This window comes from Salvelinus sp. IW2-2015, linkage group LG36 (genome assembly GCF_002910315.2).
Source record: "Salvelinus sp. IW2-2015 linkage group LG36, ASM291031v2, whole genome shotgun sequence".
NCBI lineage: Eukaryota > Metazoa > Chordata > Actinopteri > Salmoniformes > Salmonidae > Salvelinus > Salvelinus sp. IW2-2015.
Window position 1 is genome coordinate 25603829 of NC_036875.1, and position 12609 is coordinate 25616437.

Consider the following 12609-nt stretch of genomic DNA (forward strand, 5'->3'; position numbering starts at 1 on the left):
ACAAATCTAAAGTAAAATAATGGAATTAGGAAATATATAAATATTAGGACGAGCAATGTCAGAGTGGCATTGACTAAAATACAGTAGAGTAGAATACAGTATATACATAGAAATGAGTAAAGCAGTACGGTATATAAACATTATTAAAGTGACTAGTGAGCCATGATTAAAGTGACCAGTTATACCATGTCTATGTATATGGGGCAGGGTTGAGTAAACGGGTGGTAGCCGGCTAATGATGGCTATTTAACAGTCTGATGGCCTTGACACAGAAGCTGTTTTTGAGTCTCCCGGTCCCAGCTTTGATGCACCTGTACTGACCTAGCCTTCTGGATGGTAGTGGGGTGAACAGGCCGTGGCTCGGGCGGTTGATATCCTTGATGATCTTTTTGGCCTTCCTGTGACATCGGGTGCTGTAGGTGTCCTGGAGGGCAGGCAGTGTGCATTGGGCAGACCGCACCACCCTCTGGAGAGCTCTGCAGTTGCGGGCACTGCAGTTGCCGTACCAGGCGGTGATACAGCCCGACAGGATGCTCTCAATTGTGCATCTGTAAAAGTTTGTGAGGGTCTTAGGGGTCAAGCCAAATTTCTTCAGACTCATGATGTTGAAGAGTCGCTGTTGAGGGTGGACCATTTCAGATTGTCAGTGATGTGTACGCCGATGAACTTGAAGCTTTTCACCTCCTCCACTGCGGTCCCGTCGATGTGTATAGGGGCGTGCTCTCTCTGCTGTCTCCTGAAGTCCACGATCAGCTCCTTTGTTTTGTTGACGTTGAGTGAGAGGTTATTTTCCTGCCACCACTCCACCAGGGCCCTCACCTACTCCCTGTAGGCTGTCTCGTCATTGTTGATCTTCAGGCCTACTACGGTTGTGTTGTCTGCAAACTTAATAATTGATTTGGGGGTCTGCGTTGTCACGCAGTCATGGGTGAACAGGGACTACATGAGGGGGCTGACCATGCACCCTTGTGGGGCCTCTGTGATGAGGATCAGTTAAGTGAAGGTGTTGTTTCCTATCTCCACCGCGACCCATTCGGAAGTCCAGGACCCAGTTGCACAGGGTGGGGTTCAGACCCAGGGCCCCAAGCTTAATGATGAGCTTGGAGGGTACTATGGTGTTGAAGGCTGAGCTATAGTCAATGAACAGCATTCTTACATAGGTATTCCTCTTGTCCAGATGGAATAGGGCAGTGTGCAGGCGATTGCATTGTCTGTGGATCTATTGGGGTGGTATACAAATTCAAAATCAAATCAAATTTTATTGGTCACATACACATGGTTAGCAGATGTTAATGCGAGTGTAGCGAAATGCTTGTGCTTCTAGTTCCGACCATGCAGTAATATCTAACAAGTAATCTAACAATTAAACAACAACTACCTTTAACACACAAGTGTGAAGGAATGAATAAGAATATGTACATATAAATATATGGATGAGCGATGGCCGAACGGCATAGGCAAGATGCAGTAGATGGTATAGAGTACAGTATATACAGTGGGGGGAAAAAGTATTTAGTCAGCCACCAATTGTGCAAGTTCTCCCACTTAAAAAGATGAGAGAGGCCTGTAATTTTCATCATAGGTACACTTCAACTATGACAGACAAAATGAGGAAAAAAAATCCAGAAAATCACATTGTAGGATTTTTAATTTATTTATTTGCAAATTATGGTGGAAAATAAGTATTTGGTCAATAACAAAAGTTTATCTCAATACTTTGTTATATACCCTTTGTTGGCAATGACAGAGGTCAAACGTTTTCTGTAAGTCTTCACAAGGTTTTCACACACTGTTGCTGGTATTTTGGCCCATTCCTCCATGCAGACCTCCTCGTATTTAAATTACTGAATCATAAAAGAGACAGTTACCTAAATCTAATGAATTCTAAATAATAACGGAGAGATAATTGCGATAGAGTTGTGCCCATCGAAATGTGTTTTTATTCTTATGGATTGACTGATGTAGGTTATACATTTTGGTGAGTTACATATTACTTTTAAGGCTGGAACAATTCATAAGGGTTTAGCTGAAAGAAGGGACAGTTGTAAAGTTTGGTTTTAAATAGTAGGATAGCGGTAAGGCAGAACGTTGTTGGAGGAGAATTTATATTTCTGTCCACGGGTAAGAAGAGGACAGTTAGTCGCGCTCACTGGGCTATATTTGGCTGTAAGAGATTCAGGTCTGAATAGTTGAATCGTAAAAGTTTTGTGATAGTTCCCGGTTATTGATTTTTGGTTTGATTGTTTAGGTAACACCAGTGAATTTGAACAGGAAGTTAATGTATTCTAAACATTATAATCTGTTTCCATTACGTGGAACCATGTCAGGTCGGTAAAGGGGATTGCAGGTTGAGTTAATTTTATTTTAAAGGGACAGTGCACGTTAATCACAGTTGTGGGTGTCTAATGGCAGGATATCCATATCAAGCATTTTGAGAGATGGTTTGCAGACAGACCGAATGGGTTTTAATGCTGCAAAGCAAACTTGGGCTAAACTAGTCAGGTAGTAGGAATTTCATAGATTTAAAGTAAAGAATTGTATCCAAGGGTATTGCATGCTCAATTAAGTACATATGACCATTGAGGAAATTTAAAACTAATGATTGGAGGGAGTACAATGGAATTAGAATGCTGACAAAGTGGTTTTCCTGGGAGAAGAAGGCTTCATTGTCTCTCTTTGGAAATGTTTTCTGGGGCTGTAATCTTGAAGGGAGCGATTGAGATAGAGGCATGTTTCTACCAAATTGAAAAGGCCGGGAAATGTAATGTTTTGTTTGTTTTTAGCCTTTGGGTTTGAGGAGATTTCCTTGTTTCCTAGAGACGATGTCTTAAAGGGGTACACACATATGGAATATTAGAAGGTTTATTTTATGAGTTTTAATTAAACACGTGAATTCTTTAGATAAAGGGAATGTTCTGGGAACCTGGGATACAACATGTAGAAAATGTTTGATGTTTTTTCTTTAATTTGTCTAATATAGTAAGAAACACCACTGTGTAAGGGTGGTAGGACAATTGACCTCTATCCTGGCTTTCCTTCGTGGTCTGATCAGCCTCATGGGAGGGCCATTTGGATAATGAATTTAAGGTCATTTGTGATACTGATTTTAAGGTAAATTGAGTAATTGATAATTATGAACGAGTTTATAGTTCTTTGACACAGTTGTAATTTGAACCAATGAGAAGAAAGCAATGGCATAGCCTTGGACTAATGGTAGACTCATGTTAATTATTTAGAACCTAATCCAGGCCAACAGGACAGGGATATACATCTGTGGTGATTCGGGATTATTGAGAACATCGAGAACCTTAATCGACCTATGTAATTACTTTAGAGATGGCCACCATAGACAGGTAATTTTTCTAAAATCCATGAGTTCAGACAGTTTGACATTTAGTAAATATTTGGACACACCCCATATTTGATACTGACTGTCATGAGAAAGAGCGACAGACAGATAGGAGGAAGGGCAGACGGAGAAGCCCTCCCCGCACTGCTGAGACCTTGATGGTTTGGGAGCAGAGAGGAGAAAGGGGGGGGGGGGGGGGGCTGTTACTGAGTGGAGACAAAAGGGGCCTTACACTGAACCATTGCCTAGAAATTATTCGGCACAACAGGCCGAAATAGTAGCATTGACTAGTGCCTGTGAAAGCAGCACAGATAAATCTTAAAGTAGATAAGACACTTGACAGAGAATTGTTACAGGATAGACATGAACGAACGCCCCAGGGAGAATTGGACATGTAGAGAATGAAAGGGGCGTCCTACAAGATAATGTCAGACATAAGGATATTTAATATCTTACCTAAGTCATTGTTTAGATATGCGGCAATATTGATACATGGGCAGAGCCATGGGTTAGGAAACTTTGTGGCCTATTGGATAATACAAAAACATTATTTTTTCATATAGATAAATATAGCAAATGGGTAGAACACATGAGAAGACTGTTTGTTAACCAAACCGTGTGTCCAAGATTTTATGCTCTACAGGTGAATTACAGGAGAAGGTGATTCACTCATTAGTCCCTGAGGAGAATGACAGGAAGCAGCCCGTTGGAAGGGCCATACCAAGTACTCCTGGTGACAGCCTTCGCGGTAAGAATAGCTGAAGAGCTACCTGGGTTCATGTCACACATTGCAAGAGGGTAAGACACACTGACACTGGCGAACAATCACAGAGTTAGGAGAAGAACGAATACCAATAGGGTTCGAGGTTGCCTCCTCTAAAAACGTAAAGAAAGAGGATCTCGGGTTATGGTATGTTGGATTTGACCAGGTTTCGGTTGATACCCTAGTGCCATTCGGGTAGAAGAGGTTAGGGCAGGTGATAGCTCTATAGTGCTGCGCCACAGCAAAACCTCAGTTGACAACCATCCCCTTTCCATTTGATGGAATCTGATTCACTCCCAAGGAATGGCCTGTATGGTAAAGCTGTTCATGAAGGCAGGGAAGCCAGACAATGACAGTTGCCTTGATCTGCATTATCTGTATCCCCATGTGCCCATTACATCCAGACTTCCCCCTTTCACAGTTATAGGAGGAAATTATTATTGTATGGCTCGATACATCACACACGGATGGGACGTAGGGGAAGTAAGAACTTGCAATAGGACAGAGAACGTTACAACCGACAAGACAATGAGGGACCTGACTGGGGGCTTGAGTTCCGAGGACTTTAGTAAGATAAAAAGGCCTAGAGCGGATGTCTGGTGGTTGTGTGGAGGTATGAAGCTGTGGCCCAACCTGCCTACAAATTGGACCGGTATTTGTGCACTAGTGCAGTTAGGCATGCCCTTCACCCTTATCAAACACAAAGACCTAGGGCCAGGTAGAAGAGAAAGAAGGAGTGCTCCGTCAGGATCTTTTGACAATAGAGTTTACATTGATAGCATTGGAGTTCCAAGGGGGGTGCCTGATGAGTTCAAAGCTAGGAATCAGATATGGGTTGGCTTGGAATCAAGCATCTTCTGGTGGTCAACTCTCAATAAAAATGTAGATTGGATTAATTATATTTACTATAACCAACAGCGTTTCATCAACTATACTAGAGATGCGATACAAGGGTTGGTAGAAATATATAACTAGTTTGATGGTGTGGCAGAATAGAATAGCCTTGGATATGTTACTGGCTGAAAAAGGTGTGTGTGTGTGTGATATTCGGAGCAGAATGTTGTACCTTCATACCCGATAACACAGCTCCAGACGGATCAGTGACCAAGGCCCTGGCTGGTTTAACCACATTAGTTCACGAATTGGCAGAGAACTCTGGGGTAGATAATGCTCTAACAAATTGGTTTGATAGTGGGTTTGGGAAATGGAAAAATGTCATAATCACTGTGTTGTGGGCAACTTTCACCTGTATGAGTGTTTTGGTTCTGTGTGGATGTTGTTTGGTCCCCTGTGTGAGAGGTTTGATTACCAGGACTCTGGAGAGGTCAATGCCGCAACAGATGGTGAGGTACGGACCGATTCCGAGCTCCGGCCAGTGGGATGACGAATACAGGTCTCCAGGCCTAGTAGATGGCTCTGTTTTTTTAACTACGAGGAGCCAATGTTGGATGAGACTATTTTTGATCTTTAAGACTGTTTTTATGAAGATTGTAATAAAAACCCTAACAGGAAGAGTTAGGATACCTAATGTAGGCCTATAACAGTAATTGATGGATAAGGAATGAAAATACACATATTGGTTTTGTGAGGTTGATTTTGAGTGACATTGACAATATTAATAAAAATAGATGTGTCATTTTTTTTAGTTAATGTTTAGGCAATAATTAACAGTATTCCACCCTGTCACTGTATAACATATGGAAATGTGTTTGAATCATAGCAGACAAGGAGCTGTGGCAGACAACTTATGACCACTGTGAATCTGATAACAGGGAAGGAGGTCTCCCCACCCAGAGAGGGGAGAAACCGTTGGGCTTGCAATAGATTGTGTAACATATGGCAGGATATGATAAGCAATGTATTGGTCTGGATTATTCTTGTATACAATTGATGTATCAGTGTGTATTATTTAGTCATTAAGGGGCGATTGTTAATGGGATTTCTCTGTTAATTGAATGATTTAGAATATTCCACCCTGAAACATATACTTGTATGGAGTTGATTAGAATGTATAAAATCATAATCAATAAATGTGTAGTCCTAGTCAGAATTAGAGTAAAACAATATAGCTAATGTTTATGTCTTTTTGGTATTTTAAACACAGACTGTCTGAGCAACATTCGGTGCCGACCTGACTAGAGATTTGGGAGAGAACGGGGAGTACGTCTCAAGGTCAAGGTCTCCCTAATCTCTGTCGGCTGGATAGTGAGACAGTATGTGCGTAGTATACCTTCTGTTTGTGTGTATGTATGTGCGTAGGATATCTACTGTTTGTGTGGAAGTATGTGCGCAGCTATAAAATGGATGTCTTTGTATTCTTGACTTTAGAACGTTCCTGTGAATAAACCTTATTGACTATTTTAGCTGGGTTTCATTTCAATCAGCATCTTACAAATCCTGATTTAGCAGACTGAGCAGTTTAATTGAATTGGTTTATGAACATTGAGAACATAATTCTCGTAACACTCAGCTATCCCTATTGAGACGGCATCTGTGCCTCGACCTAGGTTGGGCAAAATAAACATGGCGGTGTTCGCCTTAGCAATCTCACTAGAATAAAGACTTCCTCCATTCCTGACATTATTGAAAGAGATCGTGATACCTCACATCTCAAAATAGGGCTACTTAATGTTAGATCCCTCACTTCAAAGGCAGTTATAGTCAATGAACTAATCACTGATCATAATCTTGATGTMATTGGCCTGARTGAAACATGGCTTAAGCCTGATGAATWTACTGTGTTAAATGAGGKRTCACCTRCTGGTTACACTAGTGACCATATCCCCCGTGCATCCCGCAAAGGCGGAGGTGTTGCTAACATTTACGATAGCAAACTTCAATTTACAAAAAAAAAAAAAACATTTTCGTCTTTTGAGCTTCTAGTCATGAAATCTATGCAGCCTACTCAATCACTTTTTATAGCTACTGTTTACAGGCCTCCTGGGCCATATACAGCGTTTCTCACTGAGTTCCCTGAATTCCTATCGGACCTTGTAGTCATAGCAGATAATATTCTAATTTTTGGTGATTTTAATATTCACATGGAAAAGTCCACAGACCCACTCCAAAAGGCTTTCGGAGCCATCATCGACTCATCGGGTTTTGTCCAACATGTCTCTGGACCTATTCACTGTCACAGTCATACTCTGGACCTAGTTTTGTCCCATGGAATAAATGTTGTGGATCTTAATGTTTTTCCTCATAATCCTGGACTATCGGACCACCATTTACGTTTGCAATCGCAACAAATAAGCTGCTCAGACCCCAACCAAGGAGCATCAAAAGTTGTGCTATAAATTCTCAGACAACCCAAAGATTCCTTGATGCCCTTCCAGACCCCCCTCTGCCTACCCAAGGACGTCAGAGGACAAAAATCAGTTAACCACCTAACTGAGGAATTCAATTTAACCTTGCGCAATACACTAGATGCAGTTGCACCCCTAAAAACTAAAAACATTTGTCATAAGAAACTAGCTCCCTGGTATACAGAAAAAACCCGCGCTCTGAAGCAAGCTTCCAGAAAATTGGAACGGAAATGGCGCCACACCAAACTGGAAGTCTTCCAACTAGCTTGGAAAGACAGTACCGTGCAGTATCGAAAAGCCCTCACTGCTTCTCGATCATCCTATTTTTCCAACTTAATTGAAGAAAATAAGAACAATCCGAAAGTTATTTTTGATACTGTCGCAAAGCTAACTAAAAAGCAGCATTCCCCAAGAGAGGATGGCTTTCACTTCAGCAGTAATACATTCATGAACTTCTTTGAGGAAAAGATCATGATCATTAGAAAGCAAATTACGGACTCCACTTTAAATCTGTGTATTCCTCCAAAGTTCAGTTGTCCTGAGTCTGCACAACTCTGCCAGGACCTAGAATCAAGAGAGACATTCAAGTGTTTTAGTACTATATCTCTTGACACAATGATGAAAATAATCATGGCCTCTTAACCTTCAAGCTGCATACTGGACCCTATTCCAACTAAACTACTGAAAGAGCTGCTTCCTGTGCTTGGCCCTCCTATGTTGAACATAATCAAAGGCTCTCTATCCACCGGATGTGTACCAAACTCACTAAAAGTGGCAGTAATAAAGCCTCTCTTGAAAAAGCCAAACCTTGACCCAGAAAATATAAAAAACTATCGGCCTATAGCTTTTGAAAAAGCTGTTGCACAGCAACTCACTGCCTTCCTGAAGACAAACAATGTATACGAAATGCTTCAGTCTGGTTTTAGACCCCATCATAGCACTGAGACTGCACTTGTGAAGGTAGTGAATGACCTATTAATGGCGTCAGACTGAGGCTTTGCATCTGTCCTCGTGCTCCTAGACCTTTGTGCTGCTTTTGATACCATCGATCACCACATTCTTTTGGAGAGATTGGAAACTCAAATTGGTCTACACGGACAAGTTCTGGCCTGGTTTAGATCTTATCTGTCGGAAAGATATCAGTTTGTCTCTGTGAATGGTTTGTCCTCTGACAAACCAACTGTAAATTTCGGTGTTCCTCAAGGTTCCGTTTTAGGACCACTATTGTTTTCACTATATATTTTACCTCTTGGGGATGTCATTCAAAAACATTATGTTAACTTTCACTGCTATGCGGATGACACACAGCTGTACATTTCAATGAAACATAGTGAAGCCCCAAAATTGCCCTCGCTAGAAGCCTGTGTTTCAGACATAAGGAAGTGGATGGCTGCAAATGTTCTACTTTTAAACTCAGAAAAAATAGAGATGCTTGTTCTAGGTCCCAAGAAACAAAGAGATTTTCTGTTGAATCTGACAATTAATCTTGATAGTTGTACAGTCGTCTCAAATAAAGCTGTGAAGGACCTTGGCGTTACTCTGGACCCTGATCTCTCGTTTGACGAACATATCAAGACTGTTTCAAGGACAGCTTTTTTCCATCTACGTAACATTGCGAAAATCAGAAACTTTCTGGCCAAAAATGTGGCCAAATAATTTATCCATGCTTTTGTTACTTCTAAGTTAGACTACTGCAATGCTCCACTTTCCGGCTACCCGGATAAAGCACTAAATAAACTTCAGTTAGTGCTAAATACGGCTGCTAGAATCCTGACTAGTTCGGTGGTGACCTAACATAATCGTTTGTAATGCTTTCGCTGAAAAGCATATTTGAAATCGGACACTTTGGTGGGATTAACAACAAGATTACCTTTAAAATGATATAAGACACATGTATGTTTGAGGAATTTTAATTATGAGATTTCTGTTGTTCGAATTTGGCGCCCTGCACTTTCACTGGCTGTTGTCATATCGATCCCGTTACCGGGATTGCAGCCATAAGAAGTTTTAAGGCAAGGGCTGATTTCAAGCTTTTACTGCTAACCTAAAAAGCATTACATGGGCTTACTCCTACCTATCTTTCCGATTTGGTCCTGCCGTACATACCTACACATACGTTACGGTCACAAGACGCAGGCCTCCTAATTGTCCCTAGAATTTCTAAGCAAACAGCTGGAGGCAGGGCTTTCTCCTATAGAGCTCCAATTTTATGGAATGGTCTGCCTACCCATGTGAGAGACACAGACTCGGTCTCAACCTTTAAGTCTTTACTGAAGACTCATCTCTTCAGTGGGTCATATGATTGAGTGTAGTCTGGCCCAGGAGTGTGAAAAGAAGAGAGATACGGTTAAGAATCGTTATCCGCTTCCCCTTATGTCGTCAGCCTTCGAGATTCTGCAGGGAGCCAGGTTCTTTACTAAGTTGGACCTTCGTAACGCTTACCATCTCGTGCGCATCAGAGAGGGGGACGAGTGGAAACGGCGTTTAACACTCCGTTAGGGCATTTTGAAATCCCGGTTCTGCCGTTCGGTCTCGCTAATGCTCCAGCTGTCTTTCAGGCATTAGTTAATGATGTACTGAGAGACATGCTGACATCTTTGTTTTCGTTTACCTGACGATATCCTGATTTTTTCACCGTCACTCGAGATTCATGTTCAGCACGTTCGACGTGTACTCCAGCGCCTTTTAGAGAATTGTCTCTACGTGAAGGCTGAGAAGTGCGCCTTTCATGTCTCCTCTGTCACATTTCTCGGTTCTGTTATTTCCGCTGAAGGCATTCAGATGGATCCCGCTAAGGTCCAGGCTGTCAGCGATTGGCCGCGTTCCTAAGTCACGTGTCGAGTTGCAGCGCTTTCTCGGTTTCGCTAATTTCTATCGGCGTTTCATTCGTAATTTCGGTCAAGTGGCTGCCCCTCTCACAGCTCTGACTTCTGTCAAGACTTGCTTTAAGTGGTCCGGTTCCGCCCAGGGAGCTTTTGATCTCCTCAAGAAGCGTTTTACATCCGCTCCTATCCTTGTTACTCCTGACGTCACTAAACAATTCATTGTGAGGTTGACGCTTCAGAGGTGGGCGTGGGAGCCATTCTGTCCCAGCGCTTCCATTCTGACGATAATGTCCATCCTTGCGCTTACTTTTCTCATCGCCTGTCGCCATCGGAACGCAACTATGATGTGGGTAACCGCGAACTGCTCGCCATCCGCTTAGCCATAGGCGAATGGCGACAGTGGTTGGAGGGGCGACCGTCCCTTTTGTCGTTTGGACTGACCATAAGAACCTTGGGTACATCCGTTCTGCCAAACGACTTAATGCACGTCAAGCTCGTTGGGCGTTGTTTTCGCGCTCGTTTCGAGTTCGTGATTTCTTATCGCCCGGGAAATAAGACACCAAGCCTGATGCCTTATCCCGTCTCTTTAGTTCTTCTGTGGCTTCTACCGACCGAGGGGATTCTCCCTGAAGGGCGTGTTGTCGGGTTGACTGTCTGGGGAATTGAGAGACAGGTAAAGCAAGCACTCACTCACACTGCGTCGCGCGCGCTTGTCCTAGTAACCTTCTGTTCGTTCCTGTCTCTACTCGTCTGGCTGTTCGTCAGTGGGCTCACTCTGCCAAGTTAGCTGGCCACCCCGGCGTTCGGGGTACGCTTGCTTCTATTCGCCAGCGGTTTTGGTGGCCTACTCAGGAGCGTGACACGCGCCGTTTCGTGGCTGCTTGTTCGGACTGCGCGCAGACTAAGTCAGGTAACTCTCCTCCTGCCGGTCGTCTCAGACCGCTTCCCATTCCTTCTCGACCATGGTCTCACATCGCCTTAGACTTAATTACCGGTCTGCCTTCGTCTGCGGGGAAGACTGTGATTCTTACGGTTATCGATAGGTTCTCTAAGGCGGCACATTTCATTCCCCTCGCTAAGCTTCCTTCCGCTAAGGAGACGGCACAAATCATCATTGAGAATGTGTTCAGAATCATGGTCTCCCGTTAGACGCCGTTTCAGACAGAGGCCCGCAATTCACGTCACAGTTTTGGAGGAGTTCTGTCGTTTGATTGGTGCTTCCGTCAGTCTCTCTTCCGGGTTTCATCCCCAGTCTAACGGTCAAGCAGAAAGGGCCAATCAGTCGATTGGTCGCTATATACGCAGCCTTTCTTTTCGAAACCCTGCGTCTTGGCAGAACAGCTCCCCTGGGCAGAATACGCTCACAACTCGCTTCCTTCGTCTGCTACCGGGCTATCTCCGTTTCAGAGTAGTCTTGGTACCAGCCTCCTCTGTTCTCGTCCCAGCTCGCCGAGTCCAGCGTTCTCCGCTCAGGCTTTTGTCCAACGTTGTGAGCGCACCTGGAGGAGGGTCAGGTCTGCACTTTGCCGTTACAGGGCGCAGACTGTGAGAGCGCCAATAAACGTAGGATTAAGAGTCCTAGTTATTGTCGCGGTCAGAGAGGGTGGCTTTCCACTCGTAACCTTCCCCTTACGACAGCTTCTCGCAAGTTGACTCCGCGGTTCATTGGTCCGTTCCGTGTCTCTCAGGTCGTCAATCCTGTCGCTGTGCGACTGCTTCTTCCGCGACATCTTCGTCGCGTCCACCCTGTCTTCCATGTCTCCTGTGTCAAGCCTTTTCTTCGCCCCCCCGTTCGTCTTCCTCCCCCCCCCCGTCCTTGTCGAGGGCGCACCTATTTACAAGGTACGGAAGATCATGGACATGCGTTCTCGGGGACGTGGTCACCAGTACTTAGTGGATTGGGAGGGTTACGGTCCTGAGGAGAGGAGTTGGGTTCCATCTCGGGACGTGCTGGACCGTTCGTTGATTGATGATTCCTTCGTTGCCGCCAGGGTTCCTCCTCGAGTGCGCCAGGAGGCGCTCGGTGAGTGGGGGGGTACTGTCATGTTTTGTCATTGATCATCATGTCTTGTCCCTGTGCTTCCCTCTGCTGGTCTTATTAGGTTCTTTCCCTCTTTCTATCCCTCTCTCTCCCCCTCCCTCTCTCGCTCTCTCTCTCCTATCGTTCCGTTCCTGCTCCCAGCTGTTTCTCATTCTCCTAACTACCTCATTTACTCTTTCACACCTGTCCCCTATTTTGCCCTCTGATTAGAGTCTCTATTTCTCCCTCTGTTTTCCGCTTCTGTCCTTGTCGGATCCTTGTTTGATGTTTGCTGTTCTGTGTCCTTGTTCCGCCCTGTCGTGTTTTTGCCTTCTTCAGATGCTGCG